The sequence below is a fragment of the Nycticebus coucang genome, chromosome 7 (genome assembly GCF_027406575.1).
Source record: "Nycticebus coucang isolate mNycCou1 chromosome 7, mNycCou1.pri, whole genome shotgun sequence".
Lineage (NCBI taxonomy): Eukaryota > Metazoa > Chordata > Mammalia > Primates > Lorisidae > Nycticebus > Nycticebus coucang.
In genome coordinates, this window is record NC_069786.1 from 98,061,301 (window position 1) to 98,075,017 (window position 13,717).

The following is a 13,717-nucleotide window of genomic DNA, read 5'->3' on the forward strand; positions in this document are numbered from 1 at the left end:
CCATAATGCCCAGCTATTTTTTGGTCGCAGTTCAGCCGGGGCTGGGTTTGAACCCACCACCCTCGGTATACAGGGCCGGCGCCCTACTCACTGAGCCACAGGCGCCGCCCTCTCTCTCTTTTTTTTTATTTTGTTGTTGTTGTTTGTATGTTTGTTTGTTTGAGGCAGATTCTCACCGTCTTACCCAGGCTAGAGTGCTTCGGTGTCACGGTAGCTCACAGCAACCTCAAACTCCTGGGCTCAAGAAGGGATAATCTTGCCTCAGCCTTCCAAGTAGCTGGGACTACAAGCACCTTTCACTACAGCTAATTTTTCTTTCTTTTTTTTTTTTTTGTAGAGACAGAGTCTCACTTTATAGCCCTCGGTAGAGTGCCGTGGCATCACACAGCTCACAGCAACCTCCAACTCTTGGGCTTAAGCGATTCTCTTGCCTCAGCCTCCTGAGTAGCTGAGACTACAGGCGCCCGCCACAACCCCCAGCTATTTTTTGGTTGCAGTTTAGCCGGGGCCGGGTTTGAACCCGCCACCCTTGGTATATGGGGCCGGCGCCTTACTGACTGAGCCACAGGCGCCGCCCCTAATTTTTCTATTTTTGCTAAGGCTGGTCTTCTTGCCTTGGTGTCCCAGAGTGCGAGGATTATAGTTGTGAGCCACCTCACCTGGCCAAGTTTCACTTTTAAATCAATATCCAACATTTTAATCCGTTGACAATAAACATGCATGCCTTTAGACGCTGACAAAGGATAGTCAGAGTCTCCTAGCCAATATGATAGTTTTTCTTTTTATTTTAAAATAAAATAAAACACGAGAATGCAGTGGCCTAAGATTTTTAAAGATCCTACTTGCTAACTCTTTAAAGAATCACTTACAAACTGAATGCAAAAAAAAAAAACCTGAAATCTATTGATTACTGCATTTATATTTAACTAGTACTATCTGGAACAGTTACCTATTTGTATTCACTGAGTTCAACAGCGACAATTTTGTGCTGTTTAACACAAAATACAGAGCAGAGAAGGCTTTGGAGAGTGGCTACACCAGCTTCCTGAGAAATAGAAGCTGATATTTTTATTTTTAGAAAATTTAACTTCTGCTTTTCTGCAAACTTATTGGGCAACCATAGAAAAACTGAAAGCATTCTAGAAGAGAAAGAACTACATTATAAGTTCAGAGAATAATTAATAATGTTTTTTCATTAAAATCTAATTTTCCAATTAAATGTCTAAAACAACCCACAAGTATTAATATATATCAACTACATTTAGCTCCATTGAGCTTTGTCCCATAAGAACAACTTGTATTGGTATTTTTACAAAGTCAGACTAAATATATAAGATGAGAATTTGCTTCTCTTTTACAACAAAAAAAAAAACAAAACAGGTTCGGCGCTTGTAGCTCAAGTGGCTAAGGCTCCAGCCACATACACCAGAGCTGGCGGGTTCGAATCCAGCCTGGGCCTGCCAAACAACAATGACAACTACAACCCAAAAACAGCCGGGCATTGTGGCAGGTGCCTGTAGTCCCAGCTACTTGGAAGACTAAGGCAAGAGAATTGCTTAACAGGAGTTAGAGGTTGCTGTGAGCTATGATGCCACAGTACTCTACCCAGGGCGACAGCTTGAGGCTCTGTCTCAAAAAAAAGAAAAAAGAGTTTGAGGTTTCTCTGAGCTAGGGTAATGCCCTAGCATTCTAGCCTGGGGCAACCGAATGAGACTGTGTTTCCAAAAAATAAACAAACAAAAAAAAAAAAATCAAAACAGATGACACTTAAAGTTACATCTTACATTTTTGTAAAATAGTGACTTTAAAACACACACCCAAGGAATGGGGGACAGAATTAACTGAGCTCTTTAATTATTCTTTTTATCCTTCTTGCTTTTTCCAATGATTAAAGTTAAATGTGGGTATGATGGTAAATCTACTCTAATCCTGATGTAAAACACAGCATGCGAAGTTCATAGCAATGTGCCAGGCACATGGTACTAAGTATAGGATAGTTACACTTACACACACACACACATACACACGTGCTAAATACCAAATCTTAACTAATTGAGTGAGCTAAGTTACTGGGTTATAAAGTTTTTGTATGAACTTTAAAATAAAGACTATTGGGTGGTGCCTGTGGCTCAGTGAGTAAGGCGCCAGCCCCATATACCGAGGGTGATGGGTTCAAACCCGCCCCGGCCAAACTGCAACAAAATATAGCCGGGCGTTGTGGCGGGCGCCTGTAGTCCCAGCTACTCGGGAAGCTGAGGCAAGAGAATCGCTTAAGCCCAGGATTTGGATGTTGCTCTGAGCTGTGACGCCACGACACTCTACCAAGGGCGACAAAGTGAGACCCTGTCTCTAAAAAAAAAAAAGAAAAAAGAAAAAAAAAAAAGACTATCTTCAGATTGCAAGACAAATGTAAAAACAGAAAACAAATCTTCTTGCCACTTTAGCATTGACATTTATTCTATATGTCAGAATTTTCTCCATATTGTGCAATCAAAATGCAGATATAAATTGCATTTTGAATCTATAACTGTCACCTTTACCTGCAATTTCATTTGCATTCTTCAAAGGATCATAATTATTCTTAGATATTTGCTTCATAAGTAAGTATTCAATACTGAACTTACAAATTAAAGTCATACCACAGGCTCAGCCCCTGTAGCTCAGCAGCTAGGGCGCCAGCCACATACATTGGAGCTGAAGGGTTCGAATCCAGCCTGGGCCTGCCAAACAACAATGACAACTACAGCCAAAAAATAGCCAGGTGTTGTGGTGGGTGCCTGTAGTCCCAGCTACTTGGGAGGCTGAGGCAAGAGAATTGCTTAAGCCCAAGAGTTTGAGGGTGCTGTGAGCGGTGATGCCACTGCACTCTACGGAGGATGACAAAGTGAGACTCTGTCTCAAAAAATAAATAAAGTCATACCACACTAAAAACATATACATGCGTGAGTGTGTGTTCTCCACAACATTTTTTTTGTAGAGACAGATAGGGTCTTGCTATGTTGCTCAGGCTGGTCTTAAACTCCAGGCCTCAGTAGCACTAGTAATACAGGCAGAGCTGCCCCCCATAACATTTTAAACCTCTGCAAAAAATGTTTGAAAACCTCTGATGTCACTCAGCTTCTAATTAAGTGAAGTTACAGAGGCTGAGGGAGACAAAATATCGACCCAGACATGCTTGTTCGTAGCTGCACAGTTTACCAATCCAATTTTCAGCTACTTATTGTTCTCCACAAACTCAAAAATTAATGCATACTTTGTCTTATAATTATTTTCTTTTCCTTTTTTTTTTCTCCCAGGTGTTTCAGTTTCTCACAAGTAACAAAAAAAAAATGGCTTATTCCAATCTGTCCCTGGATTCAAGGCAAAAAAAAAAGATGGCTCGTTAATCCTAACGGAACTCCAAACTGATATTCTTATACTAGCATGGGGGAAAAGAAAAGACATGAAATTCAGAAGCATTTTCCAAGTCTTATAACATTAACAGAATGAATCATTATTTACGAATTATTTACTTAGACTTTTTTCTTAATTATTTTAGGTTAATATGAGGGTACAGACAATCTTATTAGCTTTTTAGGATAGAGAACACTGGGAAGGGAATGCGGTGTCCACAGCAAGCAAGTCTCGTGCTGATTTGCTTCTAACAAGGTCGTGTACATGTTGCTGTAAAAGCCACGTTTTTTTCCTTTCTGTATCTATCCAATCTAACTGGACTGGTAATACAGGTTACACTCACAGCATGAAAGACACTTCTCAGTAGATAAATATCTGATGACTTTTCCCAGTGACATGTTTGATTCAGTAGCCACACAGCAGTGACACCACAAGAGTTCTGTAAGCTCCTGTTTTGTTTTTACCATGATTGATAGCAAAGGAATGGTATTTTCCTCACATAAATCTGCTATTCAACTGGTTAACATTTTTTGGGAATTTGGAGGGGGAAAAAATTAATGTAAAAAAAATGTTATGGATTATTCACCAAACCCTTTTTTTTTTTTTTAATTTGTTGATGAAAAAGATCCCATCTGCTATCAGAGTCTCAGAAATACTGTATGGCTCACTTTCCCATACATTGAAGTGGGTAACACAGAACAAAAGAATTATAAATTGTAACCACCCCCTACCTTATGGTCTGAAATATACAGGACCCACCAAAGTCCATTCATCTGAGTTTTAAGGGCCTTCAGAGGAAGAAAAACCAGCATGTAAATTAAGCTTTATTTGATAAGTTCGGGTGTAAGCAACCCTCTCCTAGCTGGAATTCACATGATCAGGCCCACCAAGCCAAGGTTTGCAGTGACTCTTGCAGTGGCTAAAGGCAATGTGGCAGAGCTGAGAACACTGGGCGGCTGGTGAGAGAAGAAACATGAGGAGGCGTTGGGCACAGCCTAGAGGAGGCTGAAGGTCACTCAAGGCCGTGGGCACAGCTGTCTACAGGGCCATCTGCTGACTTTCAAGGCTCCCCTAGGGCACAGGAGCTCGAGGGATGAAGTGGAACAGGAGCACAAAGGTTATGGACAGGACAAAAATTATAAAAGATACACAAGCAAAAGAGCTGGGAAAACTTAGAGTGGCTGATATAAAATAATGTAGAAATGCTTTTTTCAACAATGTTTACCTATTTTGAAAATAAAATCCTTAATCTAATAAGAATGTTAGAAATTTGTTTTATCACACGGATCATTTTAAATGATGGCATATATAATTCGTATTACTTTAAATTTGGTCTATTAGAGCTAAGGATGGTAACCGGACATTTATTTGCCATGGCTGAAAACTATAAAGCATTAAAAACAGAGGATTTGAATAAAAACATTTCTGTGGTTTGATGCACTAAAATCTGGATTGTGTGGATATTAATAAAATAATTTGGGTGGGGCGGTGCCCACAGGTCAGTGGGTAGGGCGCCCGCCACATACACCAAGACTGGCGGAATCGATCCCAGGCCAGGCTTGCTAAACAACAATGACAACTGCAACCAAAAAATAGCCCGGCATTGTGGTAGGCGCCTGTAGTCCCAGTACTAGGGAGGCTGAGGCAAAGAATCACTTGAGCCCAAGAGTTTGAGATTGCTGTGAGCTGTGACGCCCTAGCACTCCACCAAGGGTGATAGTGAGACTCTGTCTCAAATAATAATAATAATAATAATTTTATAAGATGCATTTCAAGTTACATATTTGAAACCCATTGGGCTCAATAAGCATTGTCCCGGCCTCCAGACCTGTGAGCAATAAACTTCTGTTGTTTATAAACCACCTAGTTTATGCTTTTTTTTTTTTTTTTTTGCAATTTTTGGCTGGAGCTGGGCTTGAACCCGCCACCTCCAGCATATGGGACCAGTACCCTACTCCCTCGAGCCACAGGTGCTGCCCTATGCTATTTTTATTACAGCAGCCTACACTAACTAAGACTCATTCCATCCCATCCATCCACTTCTCACATGTGCAGACAGTGTAACTACTTTTCTTTCCTTCCACGACTAGTTGGTCCCAGAATATCCAGCCACTGTTGTCAAGATCAGAGCTATTGGCTCAGCTCCTGTGGCTCAAGCACCTAGGGCACCAGCCACATACACCTGAGCTGGTGGGTTCAAATCCAGCCCAGGCACGCCAAACAATGACGACTGCAACCAAAAAATAGCCGAGTGTTGTGGCAAGTGCCTGTAGTCCCAGCTACTTGGGAGGCTGAGGCAGGAAAATCACTTGAGCCCAGAAGTTGGAGGTTGCTGTGAGCTGTGACACCACGGCACTCTACCCAGGGCAACAGCTTAAGGCTCTGTCTCAAAAGAAAGATCAGAGCTATTCTCAGCTGTCCCTACAAATGGGCAAGACACAATGGCCTAATGTCAGATGCTAGGGGAAATCTAAAGCAACAGGACAAGGTTCAGGCCCCTGTTCCTCTTCGGCCTGGACAATTCCACCCACCCACTTCCCAACTTCAGGACAGCCTAATGCCTGTAACAGTGAGGAAATGTAACCCCTAATGGTCATATTGGGCTCTACGGATCCTGTTTCTTTCCCGCGAATCTTGGGAACATAGGAAACATTTGTACTCTTGTCTTCTGAGCTTGGGTTCTCTAAGTAGATTTTCTCTCATGTAAAGGAAAATAGCCCACTCCCTACACCACCCCAAAACAGTGAAAGTTAACACTTGATCTGTCTCATAATTGAGTAGACAAATAGCCAAAAGATACCCTTTCAAATTCTTAAGATGTCCAAGACTTCAAAAATTAGGGAGAAATAGTTGGAGTCTGAAAATAAAGACATTTGCAGCCAGGTACAGTGGCTTACACTTGTAATCCTAACACTCTGGGAGGCTGAGGCGGATGAATTGTTTGAGCTAAGGAGTTTGAGACCAGCCTGAGCAAGACTGAGCCCCATCTCTACTAAAAATAGAAAATATTAGCCCAGCAGTGTGGTGGGAACCTATAGTCCCACCTACTCAGGAGGCTGAAGCAAGAGGATCAGTTAAGCTCAAGAGTTTGAGTTTGGGGCGGCACGTGTGGCTCAAGGAGTAGGCCGCTGGCCCCATATACTGGGGGTGGCAGGTTCAAACCCAGCCCAGCCAAGAAAACAAAAAAAAAAAAAAAAAAGAGTTTGAGTTTGCAATGAACTATGATGTCACGGCACTCTACCCAGAGCAATAGAGTGAGACTCTGTTTCAAAAAAAGGAAAGACCTTGCTGGTGGGTTGTTTTGAAGACCTTGTAGCTGTTTTGAGGACAGAGTTAGTTAAGACCCTAGGACACTTCCAAGAAACAGTTGATACTCCTCAAAGTCATGTATAAAACGCAGGGGCATATGCTTTCCACAGTGCCTACACTAGGACAAGGCCCAGCTGCTATCCAGGTTGTTAAAAATAAAGCTTTCCTTCTTTGCTGAAACTTTCCTTGCTCTTGCTCTCTTTATTTTGGCTACTAACTGGACCTGCCCTGACATTCTAACACTACCCTATCCCCCTATATCACCCAAACGAGTATTGCCAGAATGTGGGGAGCTTTAAAATCTACAGGGGGAAGAGGAAGAAAAGCGAAGATGCAAAAATCAGGTTATTGGAGAGTTGGATTGACTTGTTTAAAATCAAATTCAGCAGGGTCTCAGTATCCAACCCCCCACTGCTGCCCTGCCCCAGAGTAGAATTTCCACAATACTGCTCTGCTGCTGTCATGCTTTGATCATCTCTAGTGGGCTCCACTGCTGACCGAATTGTCACAAGGTGAGCAAAGGCAGTCAGGAAATTGACTAACACAGCAATTGACAGGTTCTTTTCACAAACATCTGCAGCCTCCACTAGTGAGAGGTAGGCCAAGCATCTCACCTGACTGGGTCACTCTGAGAGGATGCAGCAGTCTGGTAGGGGAATCCTTCACCCTTCTGGTTGGGCCAGTGACTGCATCCTCTGGGAAGCAAGCACTCAGAACCAGTAGTGCTCCAGAACCAGAGTGCTGGGGCCAGCCTGCTGCCAGATTCCTCCTCCTCACTCAGATGAGGTTCATGGAATGAGTGTAACCTTTCTACCCAACTCTGTATCTTATTTCTAATGTCCTCTATACCAGTTAACAAAACTTTTTTCCCCCCCGCTTTGAGACAGAGTTTCACTTTGTCACCCTCGGTACAGTGCTGTGGCATCATAGCTCATAGGAACCTCAAACTCTTGTCAAATGATCCCCTTGCCTCAGCCTCCCAAGTAGCTGGGACTATAGGTGCCTGCCACAGTACCCTGCTATTTTTAGAGACACTCTGGCTCAGGCTGGTCTCAAACTCCTTAGCTCAAGCAATCCTTCCGCCTTGGCCTCCCAGAGTGCTGGGATTACAGGCGTGAGCCACCTCGCCTGGCCTCAGTTAACAAAACCTTATGCTGGAGTACTTGCCAAATTATTTGAAATTCTTGGGTAACCAACTTTTGAAGTGCAGATTCATGATTTAGATTCTTTAAATGCAAATTAACTACACCTAGCGTGCACACTGACTATACCTAGGGGATAGAGAAAAGTTAATGTATGTTTAAATACATCAAATAGTTGACACTAAATTTCTCAAGTACTTTAAAGTAAATTACCAAATAGAAAGCAGAGCACAGATGAAGGCCAAATTCCTTAGGATGAGCTCCTGGCCCTTTTCAAGCCAACCCAACATTATCTCTGCCACCCTGCCCCCAACATACACATACACAGATGCACATACACATATAAGGTCTGACAATTAAGTTCACAAACACGCCACTGTGCTTTTGCCGGCAGCATGTACAAACAACCTGGTAAGGTTTCATAACTTGGTATATCTTTGTCTCACGGCTGTGTTCGTGTTGATGTATGGTGGCACCACTCTTCCCAAGTGGCGTTCACTATTGTTGTTGCATTTTGTGTGCCATATAACAATAGCTCCAGTGGTCATTCCAGAAAAAGAATTCTAAAATTGTTTTGAAAGGTGAAGGAGGCGCTGGCATCTGCGCATGGCTTCCCAAGGGAGTACTTCAAAGGGGACCTATGATGTCACCAATGACGACGTCCGTAGCACTTTTTCTACATTCAGTGTGCAAACTTAATTGTCAGACCTCATACATGCTACACCACAGATACCACACTGCTCCCTGCTCTTAGCATTTGGCAGCCTTCATCCCATTTCCGGATGTTTCTCATGCCACCCTCACTTCCTCTTCCCTACCAAACCAACATTCTCTCTTTCATCAAGATCCACCTCAAACACCCCCTATTTAGGATCCTTTGGGAACCCATTCCTTCCCAGCCTGTGGAGGTGGTGACTCCCTCTTTCCCATTCTAATGGCATCTTGTACATATACCTCTGTATCTTCACATCCACAAGAGTATTATGCTATGTCGCTCACTGGACTGTGCGTGTCACATGCACCAGTCTTTAAACATCCATTGCAGCACACCAGGCACCTCATAGGTATTTGTGAATAAAGGAAATAAAAGTGGAGGCCCAGCCAGGCAGGGTGGCTCACACCTATAATCCTAGCACTTTGGGAGGCCAAGGCAAGATGATCACTGAAGCCAGGAGTTTGAGACCAGCCTCAGCAAGAGTGAAACTGCCTCTGCAAAAAATAGAAAAATTAGCTGGGCACAGTGGTGTGCACCTATAGTCCCTGCTACTTGGGAGGCTGAGACACGAGGATTGCTTGAGCCCAAGAGTTTGGAGATGCAGTGAGCTAGGATGATGCCTAGCTGCACTCGAGGGTGACCTTGTATCAAAAAAAAAAAAAAAGTCAAAAACATTGGATGTCTTAGAACATTTCATTATCGCTCTTCTCAGCCTAGAAAAAGCAGAGCCCTTCCTAATTAGTTCTCAGCAAGTGCATCTGTCAAAGGCTATAAAATCTATTGTTCATACATTGTTCATCACAGCACCTTGTCTTCCTAGGCAAGAAATTCTCAAAACTTCTGAAGTCATAAAACCCCCACTATTCTTAATGCTATTCCATAACCCTTTTTACGTAGGTTCTAAAAGTTCTTCCTGGAATTTAGGTATTGAAAAATGTAGGCTGGGCGCAGTGCTCATGCCCGTAATCCTAGCACTCTGGGAGGCTGGGGCGGGTGGATAGCTTGAGTTCATGGGTTTGCTCAGCCTGAGCAAAAAGCGAGACCCATCTCTACTAAAATTAGAAAAACTGAGGCAAGAGGATCACTTGAGTCCAAGAGTTGGAGGTTGCTGTGAGCTATGGCGCCATGGCGCTCTACCAGGGTGACAGCTTGAGACCTGTCTCAAAAAAAAAAAAGAAAAATGTGAGTCGAATTTAAAGCATAGGTGTAAAGAAGTAATGAAGAATTTCACTTTAGAACTTACTATAACCAGTACCTAGTTCTGAGAATCTGTGTTGCGGGAAAGCCTTATTGTATAACATTCTCTGATTCTACAGCCTTCTGCACTGGTTAGGTTCCGGAAAAAAATGGAACTGTTTCTGAAAAGAAAACTAATTTTATCTCAGAAAGATCTGGGAACTCCTCCAAGACAGTTTAAATACCGTATTTTTTTAAGAGTAGGACCTGAAATGCATCATAAGAAAAAAGGTTCTACTTTTTCTCATTAGATATATTGACATTAAATTTACTTAATGATAGTCCATGGCCTTTCTTTAAAAGAACAATTATCATTATTATATTATAATATACTATAATAATGTTATGGTTAGCTTACTTTGAAAGCAAGGCAGTTCTACCTTCTTGCAAAGTTTCTGTGAAGAGTTACAAAGTGCATGTGAAAATATTTTGTAAACAGTAACATCCTCTAGAGCTGTAAGGTCTCCTGTTAGTGCTGGTGGTAGTACCACTGAGTAGGAGTATTACTATTAATAATAATAATAATAATAAATCTGTGACTCAGTTCTGTTTTTAATTACCTCCTGGTGCCCACAGAAAATTAAGTTCTATTTAGTTTAGTTGCTTTTTCATTTTGGGTAAAAACTTTCCATCACATACAGGCACCCAAAAAGTGAAATTTGGGTTTAAAAAGACATCAAAGAAAGACGGCCAACTAAGTATGCCAAGCAAGCCGTTCCGTATTTGAGATAATTTCTAACACAGAGACGTTTAGATCTGGGGTCATCAGTAAGATTTCTTATTCTTTAGTTGCACAGCAGTAATACATTTAGAGACATGAATTAATAAGTAATAAACAGGGTTTTTATTTATTTATTTTTTTGAGACAGAGTCTCACTATGTCACCCTCGGTGGAGCACGGTGGCATCACAGCTCACAGCAACCTCAAACTCCTGGGCTTAAGCGATTCTCTTGCCTCAGCCTCCCAAGTACCTGTGACTACAGGTGCCCGCCACAACACCCAGCTATTTTTTGGTTGCAGTTGCTTAGCTGTCCTGGGCCATGTTTAAACCCACCACCCTCGGTGTATGTGGCTGGCGCCATAACCTCTGTTCTACAGGCACCAAGCCATAAACAGGGTTTTTTAAATAAATAATCCTAGAGCTAATATATCATATGTCATCACATTGGACCTTTGTTGGGTTTTCTTGTTTTGTTGTAAAGAAATCCTTGAATCTTATATAATCTAGAATGTACTTATCGCCCAAAGTACTATCTATTTGGCAAGTCACCTCAAACTATTTTCCCAATAAACACTTCGTAGAAGCAAAGACTGCTCCCCTTAACCTATTATCGTTCGCACATAGAGAGAGGAAACAATGAAAGAGAGAAAGAGAGAGATGGAACATGTGCATTCAGGTTTCTTGACTCGGTAAACCTCCCAATTATTTCAGCCTATTCAAAAATCTAAATAATGGCTTCGTGTCTGTGGCTCAGTGGCTAGGGCGCCAGCCACATACACCAGAGCTGGCAGGTTCAAACCCAGCCCTGGTCTGTCAAACAACAAGGACAACTACAGCCCCAAAATGGCCAGGCGTTGTCGGGAGCATCTCTAGTCCCCGCTCCTTGGGAGGCTTAGGCAACAGAATCCCTTAAGCCCAAGAGTTGGAGGTTCCTGTGAGTTGTGACGCCACAGCACTCTACCAAGGGCAACAAAGTGAGAGTCTGTCTCAAAAAAAAAAAAATCTAAATAATAAGGTATATACTTATTTACCAAATAAGGAGGGTACTTATTTACCAAATTTTACTAAATGTTCAGCTAAGTAAACAATGTGATTAATCACCAAATGTGATTAATTATTATAAAATAACTATTAAAATAATTCCAGGCATCAAGTAAAAGAAATGGTATATATGAGATATGTGGCAACTGAATGATATTTAAAGTATTTTTCTTTAATTGAAAAATGAAATTATTTAAAAGCTCTCACATTGGGGCAGTGCCTGTGGCTCAGTGAGCAAGGCACTGGCCCCATATGCCGAGGGTGGTGGGTTCAAACCCAGCTCCGGCCAAACTGCAACAAAAAACTAGCCGGGCGTTGTGGCAGGCGCCTGTAGTCCCAGCTACCCGGGAGGCTGAGGCAGGAGAATCGCCTAAGCCCAAGAGCTGGAGGTTGCTGTGAGCTGTGATGCCACAGCACTCTACCGAGGGCGATAAGGTGAGACTCTCTCTACAAAAAAAAAAAAGGCTCCTCTCATACTGCATCTCAAAGCTTTTCAACTGTAAAAATTTTCTGAAGCCTATGAAAGTACTTCCAGCCATACATAACACATAAATATATGCATATATACATATCTGTGGGTACGTGTGTGTGGCTACAAGTATTTCATATATACCATATACAATGCAGTATTTGAGCCAGGTTCATCAAGTGTTGTAGAAGCTTCTGCAAGACTCAAAGCATAGAAATATAAATATCTTTCCCAGATCATTTTCCAAGAGCATCAATGTTCTTTTCTGATTAGGCCCTTGGTATTTTCCTAGTTGTTGGAATAAAGACCTACTGTTACTTGCTTTGGAAAAGAAACATTGATGTATCCACTTGCCTCACCAAAGTTAAAAACAGTATCAAGTTCACATGTTGTACCTAACATTTTGAAGTCATTTAAAAAAAGATTGTTTTTGAGACAAGAGTCTCACCCTGTCATCCAGAGTATAGTGCCATGGTGTCATAGCTCATAGCAACCTCAAACTCATGGGCTCTAGTGATCCTCTTGCCTCAGCCTCCCAAGTAACTAGGAATACAGGCGCCTGCCAGAATGCCCGGCTAGTTTTCTATTTTTAGTAGACAGGGTCTCACTCTTGCTCAGGCTGGTCTCCAACTCGGGAGCTCAGGTGATCTACCAGCCTCAGCCTCCCAGAGTGCTAGGGATTATACGTGTGAGCCACCAAGCCTGGCCAAAGGGACTACAAGGGACTCAGAGATGACAGAATGAAAAGATCAGCAAATCCTTTCTCCAAGATAGCCATAACACTAGGTGAAATTATCCAAAAACACAATTTCAGGATGATGCAAATCAACTAAAGGCAAGTGATAAATTGAGGAAAAACTGTTAGACTTAGGTAAGAACAGGGAGTTTGTGCCATTCTTGCCTTGAAGAAAATAATAGATTGGAAATCAATGAAACAATCAACAATATTGATAAACCTTTAGCTAGACAGACCAGGAAAAAAAGAGTCAGGGCACCACGACTCATGCCTGTAATCCCAACACTTTGGTAGGCTGAGGTGGAAGGATCACTTGAAGCCAGGAGTCCCAGATCAGCCCAGACAACATATCAAGATCCATGTCCCTTCTCTAGAAAATAATGAATGAAAAATTAGGCATGGTGGTACATGCCTGTAGTCTCAGGAGGCTGAGGCAAGAGGATCACTTGAGCCCAGGAGTTTGAAGTTGCAGTGAGCTATGATGCCAATGCAGTCTAACCCACACAACAGTGAGACCCTATCTCAAAAAAAAAAAAAAAAAAGGTTGGGGGGGAGAAGACACAATTACCAAAATCAGGAATGAAGTAAGAGCACCAAACTTACAGAAATTAAAAGTATTATAAAGGAACATTGTGAAAACCTTTCTACCAACAAATTAGACAATTTAAATGAAATAGCAAATTCCTAGAAAGATATAAATTATCAAAACTGACTTAAAAAGAAATAGGCGGCCAGGTACAGTGGCTCACGCCTATAATCTCAGCTCTTGGGGAGGCTGAGGCAGGTGAAATGTCTGAGCTCAGGAGTTCAAGACCAGCCTGAGCAAGAGCGAGACCCTGTCTCTACTAAAAATAGAAAAACTAGCCAGTTGTTGTGGCCGGTGCCTGTAGTCCCAGCTCTTTGGAGACTGAGGCAAGAGGATCACTTAAGCCCAAGAGTTTGAGGTTGCTGTGA

The 13,717-nt window shown here is 42.2% G+C and overlaps 1 protein-coding gene across 1 annotated transcript in view; it reads left to right on the forward strand.

The window, feature by feature from the left end:
- Positions 1-4,889, forward strand: part of LOC128589914 (aldehyde oxidase 2) — an 83,389-nt gene extending 78,500 nt beyond the window's left edge. Inside the window, exon 36 of the mRNA XM_053596790.1 lies at positions 3,297-4,889. The gene's annotated coding sequence lies outside the window, so the exon portion shown is untranslated. The remainder of the gene's footprint in view (positions 1-3,296) is intronic.
- Positions 4,890-13,717: the final 8,828 nt, after the last annotated feature.